Here is an 18,075-nt window from a genome sequence, read left to right as displayed (position 1 = left end):
CAACATGAGTTGTAGCTGTCTTGTACAGACTGACTTCAATTAACCCTGGAAAAAAGGTTTACTTTGATTTTAGTTGATTTGGTTACTTTGGTTTTGTAAGTCATGTCATCCGTACTGTATTTAAAGAATTCTTTTCAGAGAATGGCCGAAAGGATAATTAGCAGGATGGTATAATTATGAAGAAAGAAATTGTTTATATGATGTGAACTACAAAAAGTGTCGCGTTGCTCTAAATTAATGAAGGTCTCCTGTAATACAGGAAATAGTAAAAATAGAATCTTAAATAAATTAAGCGTATGCCTTAGTAAACCTTTAACAGGTAAGTTTGTTTCAGTTGCCAGAGAGATAAATATAGTGCAGGATATCTGTATAAACACATATAATCCAAAAAATTTACTAATAGTTTAAACAGTCATTTTGTCAAACAAGAATAGAGACAAGGAACCATAATTATGTCACCTGCATATCTTTTTCAGCGCCAAACTGCAGTGCCCACTGATGACAATCGGTATTTTGTGAACTTAGCCATTTATCTTGGCTGAAGAGATAACAGTCTAGTCCTCTGAAAGTAGCCAGAAAGTTTTCATCAGACTTGAACAGTGATGTATAAGGAGCAATTCCAGAGGATATTATGTCCTGTGGGCACACTTTTCCCTTACAGTTTCTCAAATAGTTTATTTTCAGTCTAAGATTATTTGCTACTACTTTATACCAGCAATATTGCATTTTCTAGTCAGGCTATCTGTTGAAGCAACAGAAGGGTAGAATTGTAGGCTTTTACTCAAGCTACCTCCCACCCATAGATTCAGGTATCAAGAGCAATGAAAAAGCATTAACACAATGTAAAATTTTCACTCCTCCTAAAGCTAACGATTCTTTGACCTATGTATGAAAAGGTCTGCCACAAAATTAAGCCCAAATCTAAAGATGAGACACTGGAAGTCAGGGGAGATGCAGACCCTCAGCCTACTATTATCCACAATTAATTTGAGTGGTGAACAGAAGCTAACTCAACTGAGTCCTTCTAGATTTGAGGTAATACTTTTAAACAAAAATGTTATTTTGTCATCCGTGGATGCTATCCCCAAATTTAAGGGATGGAGACAAGACTGGGGTGGGGACAAGATTAGAAAAGAGTTGAAGGGGGGAAGCAGAAGAAGAAGGGAATTAAGCGACCAAAGGTTGTATATAGTATTTACTCTGAAGGTAAACACGTTTTGTAAAGAGTACCGCCATGTCTATTAGCTAGAGGTCAGACAGACAGTAGGCCAGATTTGTGAGATAGTAACTAGAACATCCTCATGGCATTCTTTTTTTACTTTGACTGGTATTAGTAAAGCTTCTTTTATTTGTTTCTGTTAGTTTGTGTTAAGTCATGTCTAAAGAAAAAGCAAACAATCTGCTTTATTTGCTTCATAAATATAATTATAAACTTGCCAGAACCAGGTTAGCCACAAATTAACATGACAGCTACATTCGCTTTCACATGGATTATTTATGAAGACACTTCAACAGGGTAAAGCTACTGATAGGGCCAGGTGTTGCTGTAGAAGCCAATAGAGTTGCTATAGTGACAGGACACAAGAGTGGTCTAAAAGGTTGATAAATGACAAACAACTTGCAATCTGCAAGCCAGCAAAGTTTGGCACTTAAGAAATACCGGTTACATCTGCAAATATATCTCCTCATATGGGAAAAGGCAAGTCTATTGCATCAGGGTCCATGTTAAGCTAATATACTCCCTTAGCTCTCTTATGCCTATGAACACTGCGTTGTTCTCAATACCCATGTAGTAAATGAATTACTCCCTTCCTCCTTGTGTATACAGATAGTACCTTTTCCTTTCCTCTACTCATTAGACTTAACAAATGCTCATGAGAAGATTCTCCTCAGTGTCTTTGGAGTTTCCAATATATGCTGTTTGTGGTGGCACTGGATTTTGAATGTTTTAAATTTATTCACCTTTCTAGATCTCTGAGCTGCCGTGGAAACTGGCAGCAGATTTTCCAAATAAATAATACAACATAAACCTATTTTATCCATCAGTTAGCTCTTCCAAACTAAAACAAAACAAAACAAAAAATCCAAAACCTCCATAACTACAGACAAGAAGAGGGCGTGGAAGTTTTGTTAAAGCTGTTCTTAAAGGCTATACAGAGCTGTCTTTACAATGCTAGAACTTTCTGCACAGATAAATGTTGCATCCATTGATATTTACACACATTATAAGGTGGTGTGTTTTTTTTTGTTTTGGTTTGGTTTTTTTTGTTCTTGAATTGCAGGAGGTCAGAAATAGCTTATGAATACATCTGACAGGTTGAGCCAAGAGGCAGGAATCATATGGCTAAGAAATGAGAAGTAAAATAAAATTAAAAGCCCGGCACTTTTGTATAATATTGAAAGGACTTGCTATTATTTAGGTGGTGGCAATGACAAATTGGTACTAGCTTTTGGACTGACACACACCAACGCTACACCCCCATACAGAAAGCATGAAGTCATGGTAAGGTAGTCAAACAATAAATAATGCTAGGAAAGCCACATTTTCAAAATGATGTTAGCTGCAACGGGGACACCTGAAGAGTCCGTTCCAGTTCTAAGACATATAATATATTTAAGGCTCAAATTAATCTTTTAAATTGCCTTCTGCATTTCAGTTCTAAGTCACCTGTGTCACTTCCCTGCTCACTTTTTACCTTTTTATAACTTGTGGTAGAAATACTAAACTTAAGCAAAAATGGTCACAATTTTCTTTCTTCTCCAAGGCCAGAAACTTCTGAACGTGTACACCCCATCCATCACTAGAAAGGGAAAACGAACAAGCACAAAACATTGCAAATTTCAGAAATTACCTTTCTTGATAAAAAGAAATTATGGTTTCTTAGTTCAGAACATGGTGTGACCTGGCTATGTGAAAGAAAGCCACCACCAAAATGACTGCATTTTAATGACTGGAAAAGCAGAACACCTGACATGAGTTTGCTGCAGGCTGCTAGAAGTAAACCTTTCAAAAATGGTGAGCTGTATCTTCTGTAGTACACATAGCTGTGCAACAAGCATCAAATGCAGCTCCTAACTCATCGTGTGTGCTATCTGACCCAGCGATAAGGGAAGAAAAGTGTAACTGTATTCAACCCCTACTTTGTGAATAGTCCAGTTTAATTCAAAGTCATCTCTGCAGCTTCAAAAGCTGTGTTGTATTAACACAGCTGCCTCACAAGCAGAGGGAGGAGGAAAAATTCCCATTGGCTGAACAGCGAACAAGACGACTGGGGTTGTGTCCCCCATAATGCTGCATGTTATACAATTAGTCTTTCAATGATTGTTTCACCGCAGCCTAATTGCATGTCTGGCAGTGTGTAATGGATGGAGAGATGCACACAACTCTCTTCTTCAGGCCTTTCTTTACCAGGCAGCTGCCTTCTGGCTCCACCATCATCACAACAGCTATTTTCAAACAGCTTGCCTCTCCATTGCCACCACCTACTTGTCCCGCACCTCCTCAATCGTCAGAGCATGCATGCCGTCCTCAGCCTCTGATGATGCTCTCTCCACCAAATATCTTTGCAAAACCCCACAGTCCTGAACAGGGCATGATAATCCGCATCCTTAATCAGCACAGGCCTTACCACTTATCTCCCACTCTGTGGCCCAGATTGCTTTGTGCCTTTTACCCACCTGTTGGTTTGTCCTCTATGTGGTGGTATCCACCACCTTGCTATACAATTCACTGTCATCGGTGGCAAGCTGCCTTCTCCCGGAGGGCTGGCAGCATCAGACTGTCCTGTTCACCAAAGACAAATAAACAGAAATCTCAAGGTTATGCCTCTGCTGACATACCAGTTGTGGAAGAGAAGTTTGCTGACTGGTGTGGGCTACTGACGGATGTAATCTTGCAGTATATGCCAGCTTGACCCGGGTCTACTGACGGATGTAATCTTGCAGTATATGCCAGCCTGACCCGGGTCTACTGACGGATGTCATCTTGCAGTATATGCCAGCCTGACCCGGGTCTTAACTTTTGCTTTTAATTTGGCCATCAGATCTTAAAAGAAAAGAAGCACTGCGAGATCCCCACCCCAGCCATTGGCCATACACTGGGGGATGTGCTATGATGTACTATACTGTATTACACATTGCAAGACTCAGTATATTTTAAAGGCTCACTAAAAAATTAAAAATGGATTGCTTTCTATCTCAGTATCTCTCTTCTAACCACTGGAATATTCATGTTCTCTACTTTCCTTTCTAAATTCTGTTAATTTTATATGAGGCCTCACATAAAGGACTCAATGATCACATGAAAAGAAAACTGCAAATTCTCCATTTTTAATTTCTCTATATCAGTAAGAAAAAAAAAAAAGAAAAACAACAAAAGAGGCTTAACTGAAATGACAGAAAATGCTACAATTTATGATGGCTGGAACAGCTTTATAACCCCAGAAACTTGTGGCCTTGTAGTGCACTTGGCAGAGGCAAAGCGTGTCAGAGGTCTGAATTAAAATGAGCCAACCGAAAAACTATTAAGACCCAAGAAATCTAGACTTCAGCAGAATCTCTCTTGAAAGACCCGGCATGTACAAGTCTTATATGGCTGGACTACTTTAGCTCTGGTCTGTGTTTTTTTTTTTCTTCCCCTTAAAGACCAAATACAGACACGAAAAATAGTTATCATCATAGAGGAAAAGAAATGGAGTGTTAATGCTATATGAAAATGCTATTTACAGAGGCAAATCAAAATGCATTATAGGCAGAAAGCCGCTGTTTTTTGACTGCTTTGCAAAAGTGAATATTCTCCAATTAAATGTATTTTAAGTAGGCTTACTTTGATTTAAAAAAAAGCCCTTCTTCAATCAAAACATGATTTTCTTTTTTTGGTTCCTCATAAGATCTGTGCCTAGTAAAAATTCAAAGGAAGTGGAGACTGGATAACAGCAAAAGGTTAATTAATTAACAAACATCTTCCCCTTGTATTACATGAGAAGTTTAGCATGTGACAGGCTTTAGTCTTAAATTCCCTACAATTTAAAAAGAGAACAGCATTAAAAAAATACACTATCATTCATCTCTAGGTGGATTTTAGAATCAGATGGTTTTTTATATATAAAGATGCTAAAATACTCCTCTACTTAAGAAGCACTTAGAGGCTTTATTTCAATATTTAGTAACAAAAAAAGGTGGAACAAAATGTTTTGTTCTCCCTGGTACTGAATAATTTAGCTTTTTATTGATCTTTACAGACTTATTTTCACTATTTTATTTTAAAATACAACAACTGAAATTACTTCTGTAGCTGCAGAAGACAAGAGAAAATAGGCACAGATGAGTCTTTAAAAAATACAAATGTAAAATACAGTGTTTGGATAACTTCTGGTAAATGTTCTTTGCCAGACTCCTCCAGTGGTCTTACTATTTTTCTTCTAACGTGTAATAAAATTTTAATATGATGGTTTGCAAAAAAACCCAAACAGACTACATATAGTTCTATTCTTTTCAGTTTCAGAAAAACATATCCACTGTGAAATCATAGTCCATTTATAGTATCACTACATCATAATTCAGCTTTTTTTTCATAATTTCCTTGCGTGCCCTATGTAGCAAAATTATAACACTGTATATTGAATAGAACAGCTTGAAGACTTGTAAAGGTATTTGCTATTATGTCAAATGACTTCTCTCCCATTCAGAAACATCCTAAAACCAGCTTATTTTCAATGCCCGTGCAAAGCACATACATTAGAATTTTAAAAGGAAGGCAGAAAAAAGCCCACAAACAAATCCTTATTTCTAGACTTCCTTATGTGTCTTAGAGTAATTCTATCATTTAGCCTTTCAGTTGTAAAGAATGTGTTTTAGTGTACTGTGTTCTGCTTGCAGAACAAGAAAGTAGATACAATAGATAAATTAAACACTGTGAAACATTCACTGAATTTTGCAATTAGACCTTTATCATTGAACATTCCCACAAATACTTCTATAAATATTTGTTTTTAGGTAAAGCAGCATTACCCACCTTGCATACTACATTCTTGACGCACCAGGAGCTAAGAACTAGCAAAATTAAGTGCATAGTCCACAAAGTAATATTTCTGGAATATTACAGATGATCATTCATAGGAACAGAGCCCAGATCTTTTGTAGTAGGTACAATAATGTATGTACATGGCCTCCATAGGCCACCCTTTCCCCTGCTCTCCTAGTTAGGTGCCTGAAAGAAAGAGCCTTCCTGTGAACATGTAAAAGCAAAGACATAACAAATACTTAATGAGGTTTGTCCTATTTCTGTGAATATGATTCATACATGAAGTGGCCCAATAAAGAAACTGGTTGCAGACCTCTTTATGACTATTACTTCTAAACATGTCCAGTTCCAAGGAAGGGGAAAGTTTGCAAATGCAGGCTGAATTCAAAGCAACATTAGTTTTGGATTCATATGAATTTTTGAACTGATTCCCTAAGGAGATTTCTTTCAAATGCTTTTGTCGTTGGATCAAGTTTAGAAGCATATAGTGTCTTAATTCCAAGACATCCAAGCCTTGGGAAATCCAGTAACTGATTCATGATCATCTTTCTTCAGAAGAAACAAAAAAAAAAGTCACTGCAGATATTCTTTGGATAAGCACTTTTTAAAGTGCAGCAATACTTCAGTGAAGAAATATGATAATTATTCAAATTACTTTTATACAGTAAAGAAAACAACGGTATTTAAAAGAAAACGTTGCCAATCAGACCATGAAGATCAAGGGAAAAAACACCCCTGTAAAAGCAAAAATTTTTCTGACAAACAGCAGGAACATACCAAAGCATTTCCATATATATTTGAAATACTTTCTGTATTGTCAAGAATCAGCTTACACCAAAAAGGCTCAGAAATGAATCTTACAGAATATCTGGCTGGAAAATATTGAAGCAAACTTAGACTATTCAAAGAAATTTCTGAAAGAAAAAAGCCAAATAAGAGATTCAAAAGTGAACAGAAGCCTGATGAAAAGTACAATTAAAATCTCATAAACTAAGATCTTCACAGTAATTATAGAAAATAATTAAACTAAGCAAACTCAAATGGTTCCTCACATAGCTGCTTTTCCAACACCGGGTCACAATTCAATATCAGATGATTAGGATATACTTGTTCATATTACTCTTATTCAGCACCATTTGATCTCATTGCAGAGCTGGTAGTTTGTCCTGCGATATTAGGCCAATTTATTAATTAATTTTCAAAGTTAAAGTAGTAAGATGCACTTTGCAAGAATGCATTTTTTTCTGCTAAAATTAAATGACAAGAGAATCTCGGTATGTTAATTCAGATCTCCCCTAACCTGGCTATGAGCTTATGTCAAGTTTGATGAACTGTTTTGATCCAGAAGCATTACAAGTCTTTGAACCTCTAGCTTAAAAAAAGAAGAACCCATTTCTTGACAACCTCACTTGCAGAAATCATAAAATTGCTTATTTGTTGTTCCATATACAATTTTTGTTAAATTATTGGGAGTTTGTTGATGCCCATTTTTATGGTCCATAATGGGTGACTGATGTAGTTCAATAAGAGCATAAATTATACAGAAGTGGCCAGAATAAATCTCCCAATACCTTTATGAACAGAATTTCTGTATGATAGACATGAAGGACTTCAATGTGTAAGTAGGTAGTCATTGTTTGACAACTGGGAGCTTGAGACAAGTAGGAGCACGAGCAGTACTCAGGGGAGCACACTGCTCCTGGTACTAGTCAAACTTTAGCAGTGTATGCAAATAGAAGTAAGGCAAGTAATATACTGATTCTTTATCAAATGTAACTCTCTGGGTGAGGAAGAGGCACCCAGAAATACAACTGGATCAGGCTGGAATGTAGTGGAGGCAGCTATAACTGATGTACCTGTCCATCCGTGCATTTAGGAATCGGTTTACAGAGAGGTGAAAAGAATCTGAACAATGAAAAAGTTGTTTTATACTTATTAAATATAACCTCCCAGCCGTGACTGCACAAATTCATAATTTATTCCACTGTATTCTTTATCCCGACTTAATATTAACAAAACACACATGTACACATTTTCAGACTGCAATCAACCATGAAAAAAGACTTGAGTTTGAAAGACTAAACAAGTAGACGTTTCCAAATTCACGTAGATAGTTTTGAGCCCTTATTATACCACTGTAGATCCAAATATGCTAATCTAGTTTACAAGTGAACACATCATCTTTCAGGATCTTGATCTTTGAGATTTGTGCCTATGCTTATTTACCCATTCCCTTGCGAGCAGTTTTGTTGCATTAGGATTAAATTAAGCTCAGGTTCCTGACTTTTGAGGAACCTGGCAATTGATATCGACCACAGACCATGGACTTCAATTAAAGCTTGCATAGTACAAGGTAAACAATGAGCACTTGGTACTTAGAGATTTTTCTTTCCCCTAAGACCAGGACACTGCTTTCAAAAGTAGTGGATCAAGCTACTCAACCTCATTTATTACCTTTTTAGCCAATGACCTTTGTGTCAGTTTATGATTTCAGAACTTTAATGATCAGCATTTGATCAGGTCATGCTTAAGAGAAATCAAGGTGCCAAAATTCAGCAAAGGAGGATAATCATAAACTGCAGATCTCAGGCTATCTCGAGGCAAATTAATAGACTGATTACTTAAGAGAGTAAACAACTGCCTGTGTAATTATACATAGTGTAGCAATAAATGTAACCGTATTCCATAGAATATCATCACGATTCATGCATGGAGCCTTCCTGGGTACTATCTCATACAGTGGTTAAAACACTTAGACATTAATCTGAATCCTGACAGGCTGGTGGTGTATTTTAATTTATGGGAATTATGGTTAAAGGTGATCTGCACAAACAGTTGAGCTTTGAAGCAGTAATTAGTGGAACCAAGGAAGTGTGGAGTGATTAGAAATAAATAAAATAAAGTCATTTTCTGCTAGAAGATGTCAGAAAGATTCTTAGGAAGAATTTTAAATGAATTGAAATTGTTTTATGAAAATGCAGTATTATATGGATTAATGATCCATTAATGTCTATCATTTATAATAATAAGGAAGTTTACTACTTGAAGTTATATAAAATAATACTGTATTTGACATATCACCATGAAGATGTAGGACCAAACTACTTCAGTTAACTGTTCGTATAAGCTGGGGCACTAAGCTTCTTCATTACGTTGCCTTCAGGACTCATAGTTCTGCCTCTTCAGTTCCCTCATATTTAATTATAATACACGAGTAATGCACAAAACATACTATCCTTAGAGTTTAAATCTCCTCTTACGGTCTTTTTATTTTGGAAGTAGTATCCGAGGAGGATGCATCTTCATTTCTCCACTTCTAAAGCTTCATCAGCACAGTAGCCTAAGCAACTGGTGACGTGAAGCTAAAGTGTCATTCAGGTGGGTCATACACATGTTGGGACCTAAGTTCTCTGCACTTGTTAAGTGGCGAAGATTGCAATGCCAGAAAAGACATTTAAAAACATACTGGACACAAATGTCCCCTTTTTCTCATGAAGGGTCAACTAAGTTGCTACGCATAAGGAAAAAAATACCAGTGCCACAGTTCCAATCCACCATCTACATTCTCCAGGAAATGTTGCCAAAGCTTTACAGAGCCTTAGCAACAGCCGAGGAAGCAGTGTGTGGATCAGGGGTGGCCTCTCCTAAACATCCCCCCCCCTTTTATTTTTTAAAGGCACTTAGTTGTGATGATCACTTAATGCCCAGACTTGAATGATCCTGATTATTTCTGGATCAGCCAGATGTGCTAGACCAGGATTAGAGAGGTATTGCAATAGTAGCTCACCTTGTCAGGTGCAGAAGAAAATGGAGGTATGCAGTAATACATATCACAGGATGTTCGTTTGGGTGCTTCTCTCAAAGGTGAGAAAATCCTATCGATAGCAGTTCTGTTGGGGTGATGTTGGCTCCAGCTGCAACCTTCAGAAACAAAGCGGTGTTCCCATCCATCAAGGAAAGCAACAGCAATACCTTAGGGACAAATGAATGATTTTGTAGAATTACTGTTGCCAGATTTCACTTTTATTTTTTCATATAGAACTGGAAAATACACATTAAGCAACAGTCTACGCACCTCTAAAACAGGATGTGGGATTTAAGAATGTATTATGAGAAGTATAATTTTCTATGGGACAAGTGGCAACCCATTTGAGATACAGCTGTCACACTATCTAACCTTTGAGTGGGTTCACAGTTCCACTGTGCATGGTAATACAGACTATACGGTGTGCAGGTGTATATTTTAGATCAGTAATTACTACTTTTATTATTTTATATGGATGCTTCCTGTAGTCTTCAAAGACACTAAAGCCAATGAAATGTTTTAATTTAGTGAACTGGATATAAACTGATCCCATCCTAGTGACATTGACTGCATGTGATTCGTAACTATTCGCGGGGGGGGGGGGGAAGAATCTGTCATAATTTGCATATGAAAAGAAAATCTGAGCTGCTTCCCAAGTTCCGAAGCTGGATTTTTGAAACAAGAAAAGACTATCTAGTCTGACCTGTTGTGTAACTAACACAAGGCATGATCTGCATGCAGATCCTTGTTCTGATTCAACCAGCCTGTGTGCACACATGACTTCAGAAATGAAAACGTTAACTATTTTGGATACATAAGTCTGAAAAATGTGCCTAAAATTTTCAAAGGGAGTGTTATTTCTAGGAGATACTGGCATCAGTGTTTCTCATCTTGGATAGAAATCCTGCAAGATCAACTTCTAGTAATTTTGTCTGCTTTTCTGTCACAGGCTACGGATATATCAGTTGTGCAGAAAAAAAAAAAAAAGACTGCAAATTCTTTCAGATGTCTCTAGACACCATAATTCCTGCAAATTCTTTCATATTGTATCTGACAGAGAAACTACCTTCTAAAATGAAACTGTACTACTTGAGTGCTACTAGAATAATTTAGTTCATAATGTATTTATGGACCTCATTCAGGCCCCTCAGACTGACAATGTCACATCTTGATGTCCAATGTGAAACGATAACAACTTCATATTATTTAGCTTTCTACCATTGCACAATGTAACCATCAGCAGACTTCCTCGAACAAATGGCCTTTTTCAAATCTGATATAATTTCACTGTCATCATAATTTAGACATTAGCCTCACACATTCTTAAGGAATGGAATGCCTAACCACCAGAAAAAGAAGATACACGTGAATCAGTACTTGTGGGACAGAAATTTTCGTTTGCAGCTGCATCTGGCTTTGTCTTGTCATTGCCACAAGCCTCACCACTTTTCTCCTACCACCTTCATTCACCTCTACCTTCTCCTGTAAACTGGCAGTTTCTGCTTGCTAGCGCAGAGTTTTGTTTCCCCTCAGGAAAACAGCAACAAAAAGGCAAAGCCAAAAGCCTGTAAAACATCCTTGCTCTTGTTTCTCTTGTAACAAGTTACAGCCCACCTGGTACAAGGCAACAATTATCTCTCTTCCAATATCTCATCTTTCACATATTTATAAAGGATTTGTTTCAGTTCTTAGAAACTTTCTGGATACAAGCTGTAGCACTGCTATGCAAAAATCTGCTAAATGCCAGAGCCACAGCACCATTTTATATCCTTTGAAGCCAATCAATGGATATGCCCAATAGTGCAGTTTCCCTAGGGACAGGATGGTCGCTAATGAGCGGAAATAGTGGTGTGGTGCCATGTCCCTTTGTTCTGGGCTGCTACTGCAGAGAACATAATCAGGAAAAAAAAAAAAGGACAGATCTGTGGTGTCCCTAAGTTCCAGCAACTCCTATTTGCCAATAAGCACCGCTAAGGCAATAAGCTTTAATTTTCTCTAATTCATGAAGCAAATCAGACTGGGCAATGGCCAATTTTAGAACAAGAGGAGCGTGACAGTAGCTCAAAGCTAGCTGACTCCATCACAGTTCACCGTGTTATGCTAAACCTGCACAATGCTAAATCGGAAGACTTGGTCTGGAGTTAGGAAAGTGAATCAATTACCTTAAAATTTCCTAATAAGACATAGTACTTAGGGGAGAAAAATCTTCAGTATAAACAAAACAGAAAGCCCCCCAGCTATATTAGAAGACTAAATGCAACCAATAGATTTTAATGGTTTTAAAGTATATGTACGATGCTTCTGTCTTTTAGGCAATATTTGTCTATAGGTTAGGCATAAAAAGATGCTGAACTTCATTCTAATTCACTGTGGGAAGTCCTGCTGCAAGATGATTGGGGTGAGAAACGATTGACTTATTACAGAGCTTGAAAGAGGGAAAATGAAGGAAAGCTTGAAGTTATTATTAGGTTGCCAAAGTTTGTGGACTCAACAGTGTCCATGGCCAATCTATCATAATCCAATTTAAACCCAATTCATATCAATTTGAAGTGATTTCTTTCTCATATAAAACTAAATCAATGGACTCTTGAACTAAATTAATAGAATTGTCCATACAGGAAGTTGCATAGTTTCAACCAAATAAACTCTAAAAATGGTATTAACAAAAGCAATGCAGCTCACATGAAAGCAAGTGATAAGATCATATGCTGATGAATAGCAGTAACAGACCCTGTATAGGCAGAGACTTATTTGATCACTTTGCATTTGATGTGTTCTATTTTCAGATATGCTGTAGAGGACCTAAATGCTGTTTAGGTTCTTTGAAGTAATTCTGCAAAACTCATTGACATTGATAAGGACAGCAGTAGGCCCTTGCTATTGATTGCTTCTGCCTATAGATGTCCACAGGCAGGCTCCCAGTCACCTAGCGCAAACCCAGTTTCTAAGAATAACCAGCTAAATAACGGATGAACTGTGACACACACACACACTGTGTTTATTCACAGTGAAACCTCTGAAATTTCATCTGTAACTCAATTAGGCTGTTAAAATCTAATTGCATTAGGGCAAGCATTACTTATCAGGCTTAATACTTACAAAGGCCATCAATCCAGTCCTCACTATCCTCTTCTACAGTTCTGGACTTTCTTGTGTATCAAGGCTTGCAATTTCCAATTTCCAGGAAATCTTCACAGATGATAGAACGGTGTAGTAGCGTCCTCTCGTTACTGAATTTCCATCCCAGATGGCTTGGCAATAATGCTCCTCCAGGTCCTGCTGTCAGATAGGAGCTTCATCTGAATTACCTCTATTCCAGGCTCCTGGACACCTTCCTGCCCTTCTCTCCTATGCATAATGTCTTCTCCAGACTTTTGTTCTCACTGTACTTCACCCCACTGAAGCATAATGGGGACAGCTGTCTTCACCATTAATGAGATAGGACGAACAGATGTGGGCAAAGGAGCCACTTGCTGTATGACTAGTAGTCTAAGTTCAGAACAGAGACACAGAAATTACAGTATGCTCCAATATGTGGTAGATGCTCACAGCAGTTACTTCACATGCCCTTAGGTCTTTGTGAGTAAATCTACATTAGAGTGCATCAAGCCAATTGTTCTCATTGCTGAGCATGAATTTCTTGGTGCTTTAATTAATTCACCCACAGCACGAGCACCACTGTGTTTGATGCACTCTCATTCCTGAAGAGCTTGGGCATATAATTACTACCATGAAACAAAGACTAATGGACTGATAGAAACAGTGGACTAGAAACATAAGGAAAAGAGAAAAGTAGAATTTTAGCGAGACAGGCAAATCTAAGTTGAACTCTTTCTTGCAGAAGCTATCATCAAAAAAAAAATATATACATACATACAAATATATTTTTTTGTCCTCACTCATTTCCCTGATTCTCCCAAAGGCTTTGCGGGTTGAAAAATGACTCTTTTTAGTTTTAAGTATTACCTGGAGCTGTATTTAAAAATTATGTCTAGTCATATTTTTATTTGTTGGCTTAAGAACACTTGGGGCAGAAGGGAAAAGGAAAATCATAGTTTTCATTTGCTTTTGTTCTTGAGAAGCTGGTTTATGTACCCTATGCAGCAAGATGAAAACAAAAAAAAAGGAAAAATTAAATCACAGCAATAAAATATGTAGGCACTTCTCTGACTTGCCCAATAAATGTGCTATTCCAGATAAATGGGAAATGTGTATATTCTGTTAGTGTACTTCTTAAATATGAATGGCTTTTCCCCCCTTGCATCTGAATTCTTCTACAGCAGGGCATAGCCTTCCAGCTAGTTCTTGTGACATGACTGTAAGCCTTTGCTTCTGTGAATTTCAGGTTTTCCTGAAATCAGACCTCAGGAATACAAGTTTTCTTGCAGTACCGATTTTCTTACTTTATTAATCTGACCACACTTCTACTTTATGCAACTAGTATGCTCCGGTGTGTGCTTTTCTAACAGAAAGAGAAGGTTAATATAGCCCTGGTTTTGCAACAAAAATGCCCATTCCTACTGTTACCAGGAAAGTGACTTTTTTAAGCCAAACATTTTCACATAAAGATTTTGGTCAAATCTTTAATGCAGAACAAAGCTACTACAAAAAGTTGAAAAAAAAAAGGCAAATCAAACCTGAATTAGATAAAAATTACAGAGAGCATTATCAAGAAACACAACCATATGATGACATGCTAACGGTTTAAATTATACAATTTTTTCATTCAAATTGCTCTATATAGACTCAGTACAAAGTGTGAAAAAAAAAGGAAAATTGACACCTTTGATCTCAGATTCAGATCTTGCGTGCTGTACATCTTAAGCAAGTGGGTAATAACTAACAGGATATTCAAAGATATCATCTACTTATCCCACGACTACCTGAGGTTTTCCCCTTTGCACAGAAAAATATTTATTGAATCTATGACAAGCTGATTTCAGGCCAGCTACTGGGACCTCATCTGGAATGTGCTAATTGGAAAGGAACGTGTATACAAGTGTCCCAAAACCCAGATGATTGCCTTGATCAGCAGGCTATGTAATTAGGGCTCTATTTCTGGGTTTTCAAGATAATTTGGAGCTTAGTGTTGCAGTGTTCTCTCCAATAAAGAACAAAAATAAATGTGGAAAACTCAATATTGTATTACATGTGGAATTCTTTTCCAGCCAAATATATCTACATCTGCTTTGCTGTTGCTAGCAAAATCTTTACTTTTCTTCAGAAAAACTCTTGCTTCACTTTAAGGGAATAAGGCAACATTTTCACACCCAGCAATATCCTACAGAAATCCAGGCATTCATTGAAGAACTAAAAAACAAAAAGAGAACGGGCACAAACAAACAAAAGGGGTCAAGTTATCATGAGGATTTTTAGGTACATCTCAGAGAACAAAGTCTGTACAAATGGGAACAAACAAACCCTTCCACATGGCAGATCCTTCAAAAGGTTTGCCGCCTCTGATTCATGTTGATGAGCCCATATGGGTCTCTTTCCCATGTTCAGTGCTACAGTAAAATCCCAAATAAATAGCCAACTTAGAAAAGACCTCATGTCAGCTGCCAATCAACACAAGTTCTGCTTTACTATCTACCCAGTTTATTGTCTAAAAGCCCCAGATGTAGTTTGTCCGCTCACTTTATTTTGTATTTTCTTACACAGTTGCAGCTTGGTTTTACACACTTCCTTACAATCCTCAATAAAGCTGTTGCAGTCTGTTCACATACTGCACAGTACACATGCAATGCAGTGGTTTCTGTTGGTGTTGCACTGCTAGTCATTACTGCCATCATTTCAGCACACTGTGCTGTTACTGCAGGCTGCCAACTATTGGCTTTCATGTGCATAGATTTGATGCCTAAGAAACACACCTACTATTGTTATTTAATAAAATATCTATAATAATATTACCTTACATTCATATAAATCACCTTTCATCCAAAAGCCTTAAAATACTGTACGAAATGTTTTTTCCTTGGATATAATGCTATGGATTGTTCCACCTGCCACTGAAAACACAGCTCCTTTTAACATGCAACATGTCTGCTCGACAGCACAAAGCAGTGTTACGCCGGTTTGAACACGTCTATGTGACTACATCGATTAGAGAAGACAGCATCGCAAGCATCCCAGTGCAGAAGCACAGCAGGGCAATGTTAGAAGGTATCAGTATGGACCAATTTACTGTTCCTATGGTCACTGCTACCAAGAAAATAGGGCCACAGGTCTGCTGGTCCACAAGAGTAGATTTAAGGGGAAGTCTGAGGCACTGCTTGTAAAAATGGATGAAAGGAGCTCAAGAATAAGGAGAGCAGTGTCCAAGATGCTAAGGTGCATTTTTAATCATGATTGTAACCAAAAAGCCTAAACACTCAAACAAGACATGCAGCAAGCTTGAATTCAAAGACCAGTGGAAGAAGCAGGTGAGCTGCTTAGCATAAATGCAAACTAAAACCACTACTCTTGTCTCTCTACCTCCCAACTAAAAGAAGGTCCTGACACGGTGAGAACTTCTGTATTCACCTCCATGGCCCAACTAACCTAATGATTTATGGTAAGGTTCTTACTTTCATATAACCAGACTTATCCCTTTTGAGTGCTCCGATTTAGTGAAATTCCATGACAACACCAAGTATTACTTTGTCATAAGTGCTCTGGCGAAGCCTGGAAAGGGAGGAGAGAACAGATGGGATCACATTATTTCCACAAAATATATTAAAATGCTATGCAGCAAAGCCTACTTTGTTTATGCACCTTATCACCTGCAGTTGTAATATCAGCTATTTCTTAGCACGGTCACTTCACTGTGCCACACTATGACTGAAAATGCTGCTCACCTATGAAATAAATGTAGGGCTTCATAAGCTTAACTGTAAAGTTAATTTGGGATGCTTTCCACCCAAACTCCCTTCTGTACCTAACTACTTAAAAAAAGAGTATTTTTCTAAATATGTGTCCAACATGAACCCTTGAAGCTCAACATGCACATATCAAGGACAGCACATGACCCTAAGTTTGTCTGAATCTGATTTTGCTGAAAAGGGCTGTTATAGTATTGGCCCTGCTCTTATCTCTTGAAGACAGTAGCCCAAATTCTTCCCTGTTACACAAGTCCAATCTCACATTGATTTCAGTGGGTTTCAGTGGAATAACTGAGAAGAGAATTTGGCCCGTAATCTCTCACTTTATCATATAACTAGTAAGTGCTTGGCTAAGATTAGATTTAAAGATAGCCCAGGGGGATAATTCAAGGACTCAAGATCCTTTACTGACACCAAAGTCTCCTGCCTTTGGGGAAAACACAAAACAAAACAAAGTGGCTTTAAAGCACTGTATTCCTCGAACAGAGGAAAACCCATAACTGGTATGCTAACTGATGTTGTTCTTTCTCCATCAATAAGACAATAAGAGGGAATACTTATGCTCTAGAAGAGAAGTCAGTTTTTCCTTTTCTGAAGTTTTCTTGCAAGAATTTATACTTGATTGTCTTAGTAAAGGGAAGAGTTTCTGCTTTTTTAAAATTCTACATACAATACAGTTGGAAACAGCAAGTACCTCCATACACATTTATCTACAAAGATTTTATTTTGACTTTGAGTTGGTTGCCTAAATACATGGGTCTCATTTCTGCTGCGGGCTGCCCTGTGCTACAAGTTACACAGTCTGTGAGATAAAGGATGAGAATTTTTTGAAGCTTGAGTTGTTGAGTACACAAGGCAGACTTCTACAGCCCGTGACCTTCAAGACTTACAGTGACAATAAGTTTCAATGCTTGTTCCTGATTGAGGAGGTGGCTTATTAGCCTCTGTTCCACTCGCTGGTCTTCCTCCCTTGAACTGGACTCAGACTTGTGAGTTAGCAAGAATCAATCCCCAAAAGCAGAAGTTACTGAGTAAAAATGATTTGATTGGTTTTCACAGCACCATGGCTACTTGCTGCTGGCTTTGTGGAGGTAAGAACGCCACTCTTGATGCTAAAAAAAAACCCCAAACCAAACCAGAAAAGTAAAGAAAGTCATGCACCACTTCACTCTCTGAATTCTTCAGTCATACACTACCACTTGGTTTATATTACAAAATATTCTGAGGCAAGAAGAACAACCGTGATTTCTATCTGGCCTGGATGAGAAGACAAAGGAAGATCACAGCCACATTTCCAGACTTTGGAAAAATTTTCATCCTAGCAGTTGCAGCAGATAATCTTATTCATGAAGTAAATGAATAACACCTTGCCCAAACAACCGCGAATC

General features: G+C 37.7%; 1 long non-coding RNA gene across 1 annotated transcript; it reads right to left on the bottom strand.

Annotated features, from left to right (window-relative positions):
- Nucleotides 1–2,712: 2,712 nt before the first annotated feature.
- Nucleotides 2,713–13,270, bottom strand: LOC142056905 (uncharacterized). Its single transcript, XR_012660464.1, has 4 exons — nt 12,927–13,270; nt 9,810–9,994; nt 3,679–3,784; nt 2,713–2,801 (listed from the first exon to the last, which is right to left on the bottom strand). It is a non-coding gene; the product is annotated as an uncharacterized LOC142056905 (long non-coding RNA).
- Nucleotides 13,271–18,075: the final 4,805 nt, after the last annotated feature.

The sequence above is a fragment of the Phalacrocorax aristotelis genome, chromosome 4, assembly GCF_949628215.1.
Source record: "Phalacrocorax aristotelis chromosome 4, bGulAri2.1, whole genome shotgun sequence".
In the NCBI taxonomy this organism is placed as follows: domain Eukaryota; kingdom Metazoa; phylum Chordata; class Aves; order Suliformes; family Phalacrocoracidae; genus Phalacrocorax; species Phalacrocorax aristotelis.
The sequence above is the reverse complement of the archived record's forward strand: the minus strand, read 5'-3'. Positions and strand labels throughout refer to the sequence as shown.